This window comes from Anomalospiza imberbis, chromosome 13 (genome assembly GCF_031753505.1).
Source record: "Anomalospiza imberbis isolate Cuckoo-Finch-1a 21T00152 chromosome 13, ASM3175350v1, whole genome shotgun sequence".
Lineage (NCBI taxonomy): Eukaryota > Metazoa > Chordata > Aves > Passeriformes > Viduidae > Anomalospiza > Anomalospiza imberbis.
The window spans coordinates 6,572,923-6,586,027 of NC_089693.1; the positions used below are offsets into that span (position 1 = coordinate 6,572,923).

Consider the following 13,105-nt stretch of genomic DNA (forward strand, 5'->3'; position numbering starts at 1 on the left):
GTTAGGGTATTTCTTTTATAAGCAGCATTTTTGTTTCTGGGCACCTTCAGCCTTACCCTGTGTGTGAACATGTGTGACTCCTTGATTCCCACCCCACAACTTGGTCCAAACTTTCTGATAATCCAGCTCAGTGGGAGGGAGAGATGACTGAAAATCTAAATGGGGCCGTTTAGCTAATTGCCTTAGGCCTGACTCGTCTGCTGGATAACACTAGTTTTATTGCAGCCCTACGTGATTGACATTTGGGAATTGCACTGGTATAATGCTGGCAGCAGCAGTGAAAAATCTGCCCTATTGTTTCTGATACATTCCCTGTCTGAGGAGGAGCTTTTTGTTACAAATAACTATCAGAAAGGCAACTAATGGAGTGAAGTTACTTTTTCTTTAAATCACTGACTTTTCCAATTCCTAAGAAAAAAAAAATATGAGTGAGAGTAATATCCTATGTACTAAAACTTTGCCTTATTCTATGTTTTTTTCAGGCTTTTTTTTTCTTGGATTTTATTACTGGAAAACTCTCTAATGACAACTTTGCTTAGGTAAGTGAAGCAAGATTATTTTCCTGTGGATTTTTTTAGAATCACTTCCCCTATCTTAACTTCTTTTGCGTGTTGGGTTGAAATGTTGAGCTGCCAGCCAGCTGTGCGTCGTGTGCTGTGGTTAAAGGCTAGAAAGATGTTGTAAACAAAAGTGGGGTAGTGCCTCTAGTATGACATAAGGACCTCATTTATTAATTAGATGAAGTGGACATCATGCAGAATAATGAAATACAGGTTATATCTGCATATTACTGCATAATCTCATCAATTTATAAATTTTTTTTCAAGAGTTGCTCTGCATTTTTTTTTCCCACTGGAAAATAAACTTGTTGCTATCACTTAACAATTTTGTTATGAAATGCAACCTTTGTGCTTACAGGTTTTTAGATAAAATTGCTCTTCCTCCATCCCTTTCTTTTCCCTTTTACCTTTAGGCAGGAGCTTCCAGTATGGAAAAATCATAAGAAGCTTGAGAGTTTTGTATTTTTTTTAGCCCAAAAGACAGGAGAACATGAACAAAACACCCCTTTGATCTTCTGAACCCCATCTACATCTCTAAAATGCAGATTCCACATAATTGGTTATTGACAGGATCTTGAGTGTTGATTGAAAGCACCTGGTCTTGCCTGTTTCTAAATTCTGTCTATCTTTGGGGTGTTCTGAGAACAAATCCAGTGCCGCAGTGCCACGGATGATGGGTGGAAGAGCTAAATGTGCTGCTGTACCAAAATGTATTGTGCTTTCCTTTGTGGTGGAGAGAAGGCTTGATTGACCTCTGATGCAAGACAAGAAGTCAATCCCTAGACATACACCTAATTTGATGTGTTAGCTGGAGTTGCTTGTTGATCCTGGATGAAGCCAAAAGCAACTGCAGAGTTCACATGGGAATATAATATCCTAACATCTACCCTGACAAAAGTGCTGCTGCTCTTTGCAAAGTGTCTGTGAAAGCCTTTTCTTTTTTCTGCTGTCTTTGCTTTCTGCAGTATCCACCCTCTCTTTTTTTCAATCTCCTTCCAGTGAATGGTCAGCACAGCAGCTTCTCTCCTTGAGATGAGGGACCTTGGTGAAATAAAATTGATTGTCTTAAACCAGAAGTCTTCTCCCATCTGCTTTTCCCTGGTATTTATCCCTCTTCAGGGCAGACTTTAGGAGAGTGAAGACAGACAACTGCAGAGAGGCTTTGGAGTTCCCTTTAGTTTTCCTTTTAGGTAGCTCATTGGAGTTTATCTGCCATTCCTTTGCCAGAGTGCTGAACTCAGGGTATTTTATGTGGAGTAGATGTTGTTTTTTCCAGAAACACACAGGGACAGGCTGGTGGACTCCAAACTGTGAGTGAGCCAAAAAGGTGGAAAAGTCCTTAGCAGAACCCTTTGAGAACATGTCTGAGATAGATTGCTGTTTGGGATCCAGCACTGCATTGCTCTTGAGACATGACATGCCTTTGCATTGTGCTTGAGTTTCCTCCATGTCTCCCTCAGCTGCTTGAGCAGTGACTAATTTACAGACTGAGGCTGTATTTATTGATGCCACTGCCTGTCCAGAGGATAGAGAGGACTCTGCAAATGAGGGGAGTATTTAGGGATCAGTTTTAATTCCTTTTAACACCGTATATTAGACACATCTATGAATATATGCAGACTGAACTAATAAATAACCAGGGAATGGTAGTTAAGAGGAAAGGGCATAATTAATTCTGTCACGTACTCTGTTTTAAAGTTGGATCCAGCACAGTAATGTGTTAGGCTGGGAAGGTAAACACTGTCATTTTTCAGCAACAAAACATGTACAAGGCTGACATTGTTTCCCTCCTTTTTATATAATAATTTTTTTGCAGTGCTTGGAGTATCTTTGGTGGTCTTTGGCGTGCTAGGAGCCTGATGAAGCCCTACCCTTTCCGAAGGGTCAGTGCTCCTTTATTTGAATTGAGTTTTGTATTAGTGCTGCTTTGCTGACACAGAACGTGTGCTGTTCCAGAAAGCTCTTACTGTTTGCTGTGGTTGGGGTGCTTGGCTGGAATTCCTGCAATATAGTTTGGAGGGAGGTATTTCTGTTTCATCAGGTGATCCCTTTTCAACTCCCCACACCGCAGTGTTAACCCAGGTCAACTGTACATGTTGCATAGAAAAAAAATCCTTTTTGTGCAGATGCTGTTAAAAAGCCAGCATGAATTTACCTTGTATTTATATTTTTTTTTCTCCTCCAACTACACTAGCATGCAGAGAAAGTTTTGACTTCAGCAAATGCAACTTTGACTGGTCCTTCAAGGTTAATGTGTTTGGACCTTTTTTAGTGGGGAGAGGGATTTGGGGGAGTCCTCGCTTTGCATCTTAAAGCATCTGAAGTTGCTGTGAGAATGATGATATATCTGCTAAAAGGAATAGTTGTCATGGTAGAAAGTTATCTAAAGCAAGGTAGTTAACTTTTCAGCATGTATGATAAATAGTAATAGGAAAAAAACCTAAAGAGCTTGTAGTTTGAAGTTCCCCCTCCTTGCTGTTGCTCATAGCACAGCCTCTCTCATCTCCTTCATACCTCTCATTTTAGCAAATTTCTTGATGTATAGTTACACACACAGAAAAACAAGCAAAGACTTCATATACATATTTCTATCTTGACTGTGCCCCACATGACCCACCCTGGATATCAGATCAACTGAGTTTGCATAAGTGCAGATGTGTGTATCCAAAGTGGGCTGATGTTGTTCAACCCCTCAGTGCCTCTTTCTGTTGAGTTTTCTTACAAGTTTTGCAGCTCAGGCTCTTCCAGCAGTCTTGGACAGAAAACACTCATGGACACACCAGTGGAATAGCTGATGCAGCTCAGCAGCCACCTCCTAAAATAAGTGGTGGAAGGATGCCTGTTTCTTTTAGCAGTATTTTCTTTGGAAGATGAGCATCTCCTCGGCATGTCCTTGGCTTCTGTGTCTCCCTAGCAAGCTGCAGCACTGAATGCTCCTTCTTCCACTGTTCCCAGCTCAGTTTAAAAGTTCTTTATTCAAAGTATTTCTGTGGTCCTTCAAGGTCTGCTCTGTCTGATTGCAAAACTCTCAGAAATTTGGAGAGGGAGTTCTTCCTTTGGATGGATTGAAAAGAAGTTGTGTGTTGTCAATTTGCACAAAGTCTTTCTTCAAAGTGTGAAGTATTTTTTAGGGGGAAGGATCTCTTAAAAATTATTAGCCCTTGATGGGTGGCATGAGCAGCATTGACTGGAAGGGCAAATGTTCTGTGGTTCATGTGCTGTTTATTTTGCAGCCAGTGATGTTTTTATATTGCTGAGGCAGATGGAGGGATTCCCAGCTCCACAATCATGACCCTGGGGGAGATTAGCTGGTTTTAGGTTTCACCACTTGGATGATGAGGTTAGCCTGAGACAGAGATGCATCCCTGTGTATGGAAATGGTCTTGGCCCAGATCTTGTCTGGCAATGTAAAGCCTGAGAAAGGACCAAGAGGTCAGCTTCAGCTTTTTAAGGAATGTGATGTATGGTCATTCTGTGGCATGTGTGGACTGCTGCTTTTTTATTTCACAAAGGGTAAAAATGTACTTGCAAGTTTATGTGTATTTTTTTTAACACACTAATTAGAGCTACAATTAACTCTAAAATAGAATCTACTTTAGAGCTACATAAATATTTATATCTCTGATACTGAAACACTAATGATAAAGAATCCCAAGAGGTTTTTTCATAGCTACAAAGCAAGGAAGATTTCTCCCATTCTCTGCCTCTTAGAACCTTTCTTCCACTTCACCTACTTCCCTACTACTGAGCTAAGCAACATCCTGAATCTGCACGCACTGGGACTTTATTGTTTTTTACATCTATAGCAGTCTGAAGTAATTACTCTGCAATTCTAGTACTTGTTACAGAAGTGAGCTCCTCTGCTTATGTCTGTCAATGGTATCTAGAAAACTGAAGCTCTGAAACAAGCTAAAATGAGTTGAATCTTGTTTCCTCTTTGCTCACATGGGCACTAATTCACTTCCCCATCTGCTTCGACTTTGAAGACTGCTGAGGTTCTTCCTCTGTCTGACCCACTTGGCATAAGCTAGAGAGGATTGTCTTTCTTCAATAGCCAAGTTTATAGGGCTTCAGCTTGTTCGTAAATAATACTTAGAGTTTTGAGTGCTGCCTTTCTCCTTCTTTCCCCTTCAAAACTGACCTGCTGTCATTTGTGTACAAACTGGGGGAATATTTTCTCAGTCTATAGATAGAGGAGAAAATTTGTGCGGTCACTGGACACAAGAGGCTGTAAAGTGTGCTGAGGAGATTTCACTATGGATCTATGATTTTAAGTATTTATCTCATCCACTTTCAATTTGTGATCCCAGCACAAAAGAGCATCAGCTGTAGAGGAGGGCTTTGCTCTGCTAGTCCTTGTACAAGCACAGTTCCAGAGTACAAAATACAGCACTTGGATATGCAGAGGCATCTTTATAGGAACGTGTAAATATTTAGTGTACTTCAGAGAAAGACAAGGCACTGCTCTGCCTTTGCTTTCACACTTAAGTACCTGCACCAGGAACTGGTTTGCATGTGTGAATGGTTATTTTCAGGTAACATTAAAACTCACTTTCAGCTTTACTGAAGTTCTGCAGACCAGCCTCTCCTGATTGGAACTTTGAGGCCTTGTGATCTGCATGTGGTCCTTCTGGCTCTTGGTAGCAGGAGATAGCAACCCTCTGTGGAAAGACAGGCTGAAATTTTGTCCTGCTTTGAACATGTGGGATTTTAAGTATTTCATATGAGATGCATTGCTAGTATAAACAAACTGTTTTGTTTAGTGTAAGATTTTTATCCTGATAGTATTTGAGATATCTTATAAAGCAATCACTGTAAATTTAAAACTAATATTTGGCATTATTTAAATAAACATAAATCAAGATAGTATACAAACAACACAAGTTCCCAGCCCAGGGACCTAAAAGACAGACCTACTTGGATGTAGCCTATGTACTTTTTATCCATTTCCCTGATAAATTTAAAGCCTTGTGCACCTAATTAATACCTTTTAAAATTTATATATTGCAATAGACATAGATTTTAGTGCTACAATTACAGAATAGATGTAAAAGCATTCAGGGTAAGCAGATGTTTGTGCAGTCTTGTGGTGCAGCATCTTTGCTGCCCTGGTTGGTTTGATACAGAGGATTCCAAATTGAACCCTTTAAGCTGGAAAGGGTAAATTACTGTTTAGTGTGTTGTAAAAGGTCGTGTAGACTGTGGGAGTAGATGAGTTATTTCAAAAACATAATGCTGGAAAGACATTTCTGTGCCAGACTGTTAAATTTCACTGCTGTGTTAATTAGATAGGAAGAAGCCCCTTATTTTATAAAGTTTTCCAACTCAGTTGAAGCTCTATCACATTAGATGCGACAACTGAATGATCAACTACTTGTCTGGGTGCCAGGAGCCTTGTACTTCCAAATTAATTGAGTTTTTATGAGCCAGTGTTAACTTTTTGAAAAATAAAGCTTAAGCCTTGGAAAAAACAGATGCTGATGAATATGGGAAGGAATGGGGAAAAGAATATAGTGTTCCTGGTAATGAGGTGACCTCTGGTGCTCTAATTTCACTTACCAAGTAGCTATTATTTTTTGTATATAAAATGTAAAATTTTGCCTTTGAGGAACTTTATTTTAGAGAGTGGAGGAGTTCACAATTCTTTCAAGGCCTGAGTTCAGCTGATAATCCAAGAGGGAATTCAGTATCTTCATAGATGGATGGTGTATGAGTTTTTTTTTAGTTTGTCAGGCTTTTCAAAGATGTACAGATTTTGAGATGCGTGAGGGACTGGGGGGAAGCCCTTGCCTCTAAGTGGTGGTAAAATTTAAAACTCTTATGGGTATGGCTCTGATCAACATTCATTTCAATGTTCCCATAAAAAGCTTATGACTTGGCAGGGTTTCAAGGACTGAAAAGAAAAAAGCTCTGTATACAACATGTTTTATTAATGTTGAAGGAGTAATATTGCTATATTTCAGAGTCTGCCACTGCGTAGAATAAGTTCTTTTTGGCTCTTGTACACTTTGGCTTTTCCCTTGAATAAAACAAGGTGTGACTTCACATCTGCTTTTTCCTAGTAGCCTTGTATTAATCAGGAGTATACATATTTCCAAGTTTTGGCTAGGATTCATCCTTTTTCTTTCTAATTCTCCCATGTTGCAGAGTAAATTCATGATTCTTGACCCTCAGCTGATACTGTTAAAGTGTATTTGCATAAACCTTGATGTTAAGCATCACATCCCACTTACTTGTGATGACTTTTTGCCCCCTTTTAAGCTATATGTAAAAGTGAATTTGAAATTAGGCAGCTGAGGAAGAAGTTGTCTGTTGAAACTTGGCAAATGTGCTTGAACTAATAAAAGCAAATTTAAAAAAAATATACTTTTAAGGGAAATCAGTACTGTAAAACACGAGCTTTAAGATAAAATTGCTGAAGATAATTTGTGCAGCCAGAGTGCAAGAGGAGGCATATAACACAAGTGAAGCACAAAATCCCAATTTACAGCCACATACCGGTGTTACTTTGGTAAGATTACCTCTGCGTGGGGCTTGGCTGGCGATCAAGGCATGGCTTAGGGAGCCAGCTGGAGCGGGATCGGATCGCTGGCGGTGTGCAAGGCATCGGGGCATGCTCTGAAACAGGAGTCTGGATTCAAATCCTCATGAAACAGGAGTCTGGATTCAAATCCTCAACACCGGCCTCTTTCAGAGAGTGCTGTGCTGCCTGGCTGTGGGACACAGCCCGGGCTCTGCGAGGCAGGAGGAGTTGGGGGTATGTGACTGCTTAAAAACAGCTTTTGTTCCCAAAGTTACTGTGCGGGTTTTGGCTGGAGTAGAGTTATTTTTTTATATAGTAGCTAATATGGGGCTGTGTTTTTGATTTGCTCTGGAAATTGTTGATAACTCAGGGAGCAGAGTTTACACACAGCCAAGGCCTTTTCTGCTTCTCATCCATCCCACCTGTGAGCAGGACTGGGGCACAAGGAGTTGGGAAGGGGATGCAGCTGGGACAGCTGAGCTCAGATGTCTATGGGATATTCCAGACCATATGGAAGCATGGTCAGTGTATAGAACTGGGAGAAGAGAAGGAGGAGGATGTTCAGAGAGACAGTGTTTGTCTTCTCATATCATCATCGTGTGATGGAGCCTTGCTTTCCTGGAGATGGCTGAACACCTGCCTGCCTGTGGGAACTAGGGAGTGAATTCCTTGTATTGCTTTGCTTGTGTGCAGCTTGTGCTTTACCTATGAACCTGTATTTAAACTAAATGCATGAATTTTCTCACTTTTACCCTTCCAGTTCTCTCCCCCATCGCACTGGTGCAGAGTGAATGAGTTGGCTGTGTGGGTCTGAGTTGCTGCCTGGGGTTAAACCATGATAGCTATCATACTGTTAAAAATTGACATAGCTAAATCTCAGTCTTATGCTTCTGATTTGTGAGTACTGTTGCTTAATTAACAATTATGAAGCACTTGGAGCACTTTAAAAGTGCTGTAGGATTGTAAAATACTGCATTTGCGTGTGCAAGCTCTTAAATGTGGAGGTTTCCGTGCTCCTGCTGTGCGAGCACATGGCTGAGTCACACAGGCTATTCCTGACCCAGTTCTCTCCTTGTTTGCTCACTCCTCCCATTTGACCCAAGCCATCAGCCTTTCACTTGCCCACCTTCCTGTCATGAATTTGTGAGTCTGTCCCTCGAGAAGCAAGCAGTTCTGCTCCACAGGTATTCAAAGTCAGGGTGGAAGGGGCTTAGAGCAACCAGATCTAGAGATAGATGTTCCTGCCCATGGCTGGGAAGTTGAACTAGGTGTTCTTTAAAGGTCCCTTCCAACCCAAACCATTCTATGATCGTTCCATAGAAGCTCCTTTGAAGATTATCGTCACCCCATGGCCTGTTCCAGGAATTCTCTTCCCCGCACCCATGAGGTTGGGCTCTGGTTCCTGGCAGCAAACAAAATCTTCCTTCTGCTATTTCCTTCCTTGTGTCACTCCCAGGCCCTGCACAGAGGTTTGGCAGGTGCCCTTTAGGGAAACCATTTGGACTTTGATTTGCTTCCCCAGAGAGGAGATGGGTGAGCCTTAGCTGCTGTTCTCCCTGTGGTGGTCATGGAGATCCCTGGAGCTGAGGAAGAGTTCAAGGCCAGCAACTGGACTTGCACTGGGGTTGCAGATGGATGTGTGTGCAGGTGCTCCCTGTGGCAGGGACACAGTGAGAAGGTGCTTTTCCAGGAGAGCTGGGGGAAGGTTCATTTGGAGCTGATGTGGCTGTTGTGGCCAGGGACAGTGGTCCTTCTGCACTATCATGCTGTAATGGCAACTGCTGCCTTTGTGAGGCACTTGCATTCCCTCTATCTGACCTGCAAACATTTTGAAACTTTTCTTTGATATTCATCAGTACTAGAGAGCTGAAACCCACCCATGAGAACATGATTTGATTAGTTATTTGAAGAAATTCCCACTTCCCAGATCAGAGTAGTCTGGATTTTTCAAGAGTATGTTATTAGCAGATGAAAAGAGAGCACTGGAGCGTCTAACAAGAGATGAAGAAATCCCAACTGCTTCACCAAGAGATGAAATCTCTTTGGAACCAAACTGAAGCTCCCTGGGACTTGCTGGTGTTACCTGCAGCACTGGCACCAGCACTAATGGCCGGCATCCTCTGAAAGAGGGAAAGCTCATGTAACTTGGTCTGCTGAGCCAAGGCTTTAATTCAAGCGTGGATAAAGCAAGGAATTTGATCAGGCTCCTAACGTTGGTCACAGTTTGAGCTCAGTGCAAAGGAGTAGAGCTGAGTTGTGGGACACAGGGTTTTCCTTGTGAAATCTGAAGTGTTTGGCAGATCTCTGAAAAATATACATGAGTAGTTCCCGTCAATTGCCACGTACTCAGGTTCAGCTCCTTGCCATTACCTCTGTGCAGTGAGCTCGTGGCATGGATGGTATGGAAGAATTTAGTTTTTCTTTTTGTCTTGGCTTGTCAGCCAGTTCTCTCAGCATCTCTTAATCTTGGATATTTATGGCTTGAAATAAAGTGTGTGTTGAGTTGCATTTAATCCTGAATTAGATCTATACTCAAACTAGCAAAGGATGAAAAATTCTGTTATGCTGGAACCCTTCTTGGGAGGGGGTTCTGTGGGTTTTCTTAAAATAAAAATGAGAGGAAGAGAAGGAAGAATAGATGGTTAAGTGGTTTCAGTCACTATTAGTGTTTGCCTACTGCAGCAATAACTTTTATTTCACATCTTTTCCCAGGGATGGGAGAGGAAGAAAGGGAATGAGGAAGTTGGTAGTGCAGTTTTAGTTACATTTGGTTAGCACTTGTTCAACTGATGTATGTGTTACCTAAGAGTTGTTTTTATTTATGCTCAGTTGTGCCTAACATTCCTGGGAGTTCTGGAGTTGCAGTCTATTGGAAGATCTAGACTTGAATTCCTGTTGTCATTGTGGTGTTCACTGTGCAGCAGGACTTGGAAAGTTGGCATTTTTTTCAAATTTAAAGTATTCCTTGATCATGGCATTGCTGTGAGGTGTCATGAACGTTGTCAGCAATAAAATTTTCTTCTGGATGCCTTTTGCACTTGTTGCTGTGCTCCTTTCCATCTTTGTTCCAAGCAGTCATTACCACCTTCTTTCTTTCTTACTTATTTTTTTCCAGAATTTTGTTTAGCAAGGAATGACATTCTGCAAACAAATCAAACCTGGGGTAATCTAAAACTTCAAAGCTGACCCTGCCATGAGTGACGTTTTAGATGGGGGGATGATCTCAATGAGGAGGTCATCACATGGTCTCCTGTGCTGTGCTCTGGTCCATGAGCTGTGTCTGCCACTCACCTTGGTTGGCTGGAGCTGAACTTGGCTGTTTGTGCCTTTTTAAGAAGTTAATCTTTCTGAAAGGCTGAAAGCTGCTTGGCGTGGTGTGGTTGCCTCAGCTACAGGAACGTAAACCAGTAATGCTGGGGAAAACAGAGGGATAAACATTTGCTGCTCTTTATTTGCGTGAGGAACTACAAGAACCTGGGATACATTTAGTGACTGGGAACAATTTTTATTTGAGTGCTGGCTCTGTCATGACCTCTGCACATAATGAAATAAAGTAGCCAAGCCTTGCAATGAAATAAGGAAAATCTGTTAAGATTGTAGTCCCTTTACATCAGCTGACCTTGGTCTGACTAACAAACCAATTTGGCTTAATCCTTGTTTTTTAATTAAACATCAGATACTTGAAGGCATAAGTTACTGGCAATTAATCAAAGTGTCTAGGAAACCTGACCACTGGTGTCTGTACTGCACAGGTTGAGAAGCTTGTGCATAGGTTGATACTTTAAATTAAATGTGTAAAGATGAAAGAGGATGAACCTAAGAACCATAAAGCTTGCTTATTAGTGTTCCTGTGAATTAATTGCATCTGTAGTTTTTTCTGAAGTTATGATCAGATTGCACCATGGAATAGTTCAAGTGCCACTGACTTGGAGGTTCTGTAGTGACATTTATCCATGTGGCCTCCTAAGACAAAGTTGATTTATGATGTAACCTGTCCCCTCTCCAGTGAAATCACAAGAGTGTGGGCTCTGCATCTGCTGCTGTTTGCTGTCTCTCCCATCTTCTTCCCAAGCCCTGTGGAAAGAAATGAACAAGATGTTCATCTTCTCAAGGTTGGACAGTGTGTTGGGAGGTCGCTGGTATTATTTGGTGACTTTTCTGTTTTAATGTACAACCTTGAAGCCATTTGAGCAACTTTAAGATCAGGTCCTATAGAGTAGATAAAGGAAGATGTGTGCAAATGTGACCCTTGTGTGCATTGTCCCTTTTTTTTGTGTGATAAGTGATGCCATATGAGAAGTCCTCTTGCAGACATATAGATGGCACTAATGCAGGATGATGTTTGCAGACTTTTATGGGTAATACTGGAAAAGTTGGTGTTCTTTCCTGACCACTGTCAGCATTTATGCTCTGCTGCTGTGACTTTCTAAGATGTGTGGTCTGTGTGTTACTAAAAACATACAGCAAATAAACTTGTCCAGGCAAGAACATGACCTTGATGCACAATCATTACCTAGAGCCCTAGGCTGGAAAGAATTATTAGTGTTGGAGATTGTGGTAAGGAGTCATCTTCCAGGTCGGTCCCTAAATATAGTGCTTTAAAGGTTTTAGCAATGCTTTTGGACTATAATTTTTTAATTGCAAAGGACATAAATCTTGTTGTTACAAGGGAATGCAAAAAAAACCCACCCAAACTTCTTTCAATTCACAGTACATTTCTCATTTTACAAAAGAAAAAAGTGCCTGACAGATGGGGTGTGCACCTTTTGAAGCTGTATGGAAATGAATATTCAACCTATGAACCAGAAGCAAGATGTAGCAGGGATTGTGTGAGAGCTTTGTGTGGGAGGAATTAAATTCCCATGGTTTACATAGTGTAAAAAGAGAAGACCCCTCTTTCCTTGATGGGAGTAGCCCCACTAAAGTCAGAGCTCTTATTCACATGGAGGAAGATTTGCAGATTCAAGTCTTAATTTAGATGTATTTGTTTGTATAAGGCTGGCTTGGTAATACAGATAATACACAATTTATTAGGTCTGTTAAACTTTCAGACTTCCATCCAGTTTAAGAAGAATTTATTGGAATTTACCGCTCTGAAGAATGAGCCTGTCATTTCCTGAGGAGTAGTAAAGAACACTGGCAAAGATAGTAATGTCTTTCAAGACACAGCAGTGTTTCTGAGTGGTGTTTGTAGGCTGCCTGGCACAGAGTGCCTGAGAGGGCAGTTTCGGGTACTGTGGTGTTATAATATCTAACCAACCCAAGCACGGCTGGTTGAGCATTGGTGGAGGTTCCTGACTTTGTCCATGACTTGGAATGCACGGGAGTAGCAAAGCCCAGTAATGCAGTACAAGAGGGTGGTGGAGTTGGAATTAATTTGCTGGGAGTTGCCTTTTCATGGGGGAATGGGGAGTTTCTGCTCCCGAAAGAGGCCTCAGACCCGAAGACCCAACATCAGCCTTCATGCCTTTCTCTAGCTGTACGTTTAGGAGAGTGATGAGTTGGAGAGGGGAATCTCTTCATGTGAAGCAAAGGACCCAGAGTTGGGTCCTCAAACTGAGGAAAAGTTACAAAACAAACTTAATGACAGCTGTGCTTTTTTGAGGTACATTGCTTAGGTTGTTGTGGTTGTGTCTGTGTTGGGTTATACCCATATTTCTTTGCTGTGTTTGAGAAAACTCTTTGAATTCTTTACATGAGTTGAACACCTTGCTCTATCCTACTGCACGTGACTGTTATCTGAACAACAACCAACAGCCTGGATATCTGAACAACTGTTATCTGAACCACCAACCTGGATACTCATCATTTCTATTTCAGCAGTGATGCATTTGGTAACCTTTGAGAAACTTTCCTCTTATTGCTCGTGTTCCGCTCCTTGCCCTCTGAAGACGCAGGATGATACTTAGTGGTTTTTTCCTCCTGTCATTCCAGTTCAGAAAGGGCTGGAAAATTCTCTCTCAAAAGTTACTTAAGGATTTTTTTGTCTGCCTTAGGGAACTTTCCTTCCAGTCCTCACCTC

The 13,105-nt window shown here is 41.4% G+C and overlaps 1 protein-coding gene across 10 annotated transcripts in view; it reads left to right on the forward strand.

Moving 5' to 3' along the window:
* The window catches only part of AKAP13 (A-kinase anchoring protein 13), a 210,074-nt gene that overhangs the window by 19,916 nt on the left and 177,053 nt on the right, over positions 1–13,105 (forward strand). For all 10 annotated transcript variants that reach the window (XM_068203706.1, XM_068203698.1, XM_068203700.1 and 7 more), the window contains exon 2: positions 483–539. The gene's annotated coding sequence lies outside the window, so the exon portion shown is untranslated. The remainder of the gene's footprint in view (positions 1–482; positions 540–13,105) is intronic.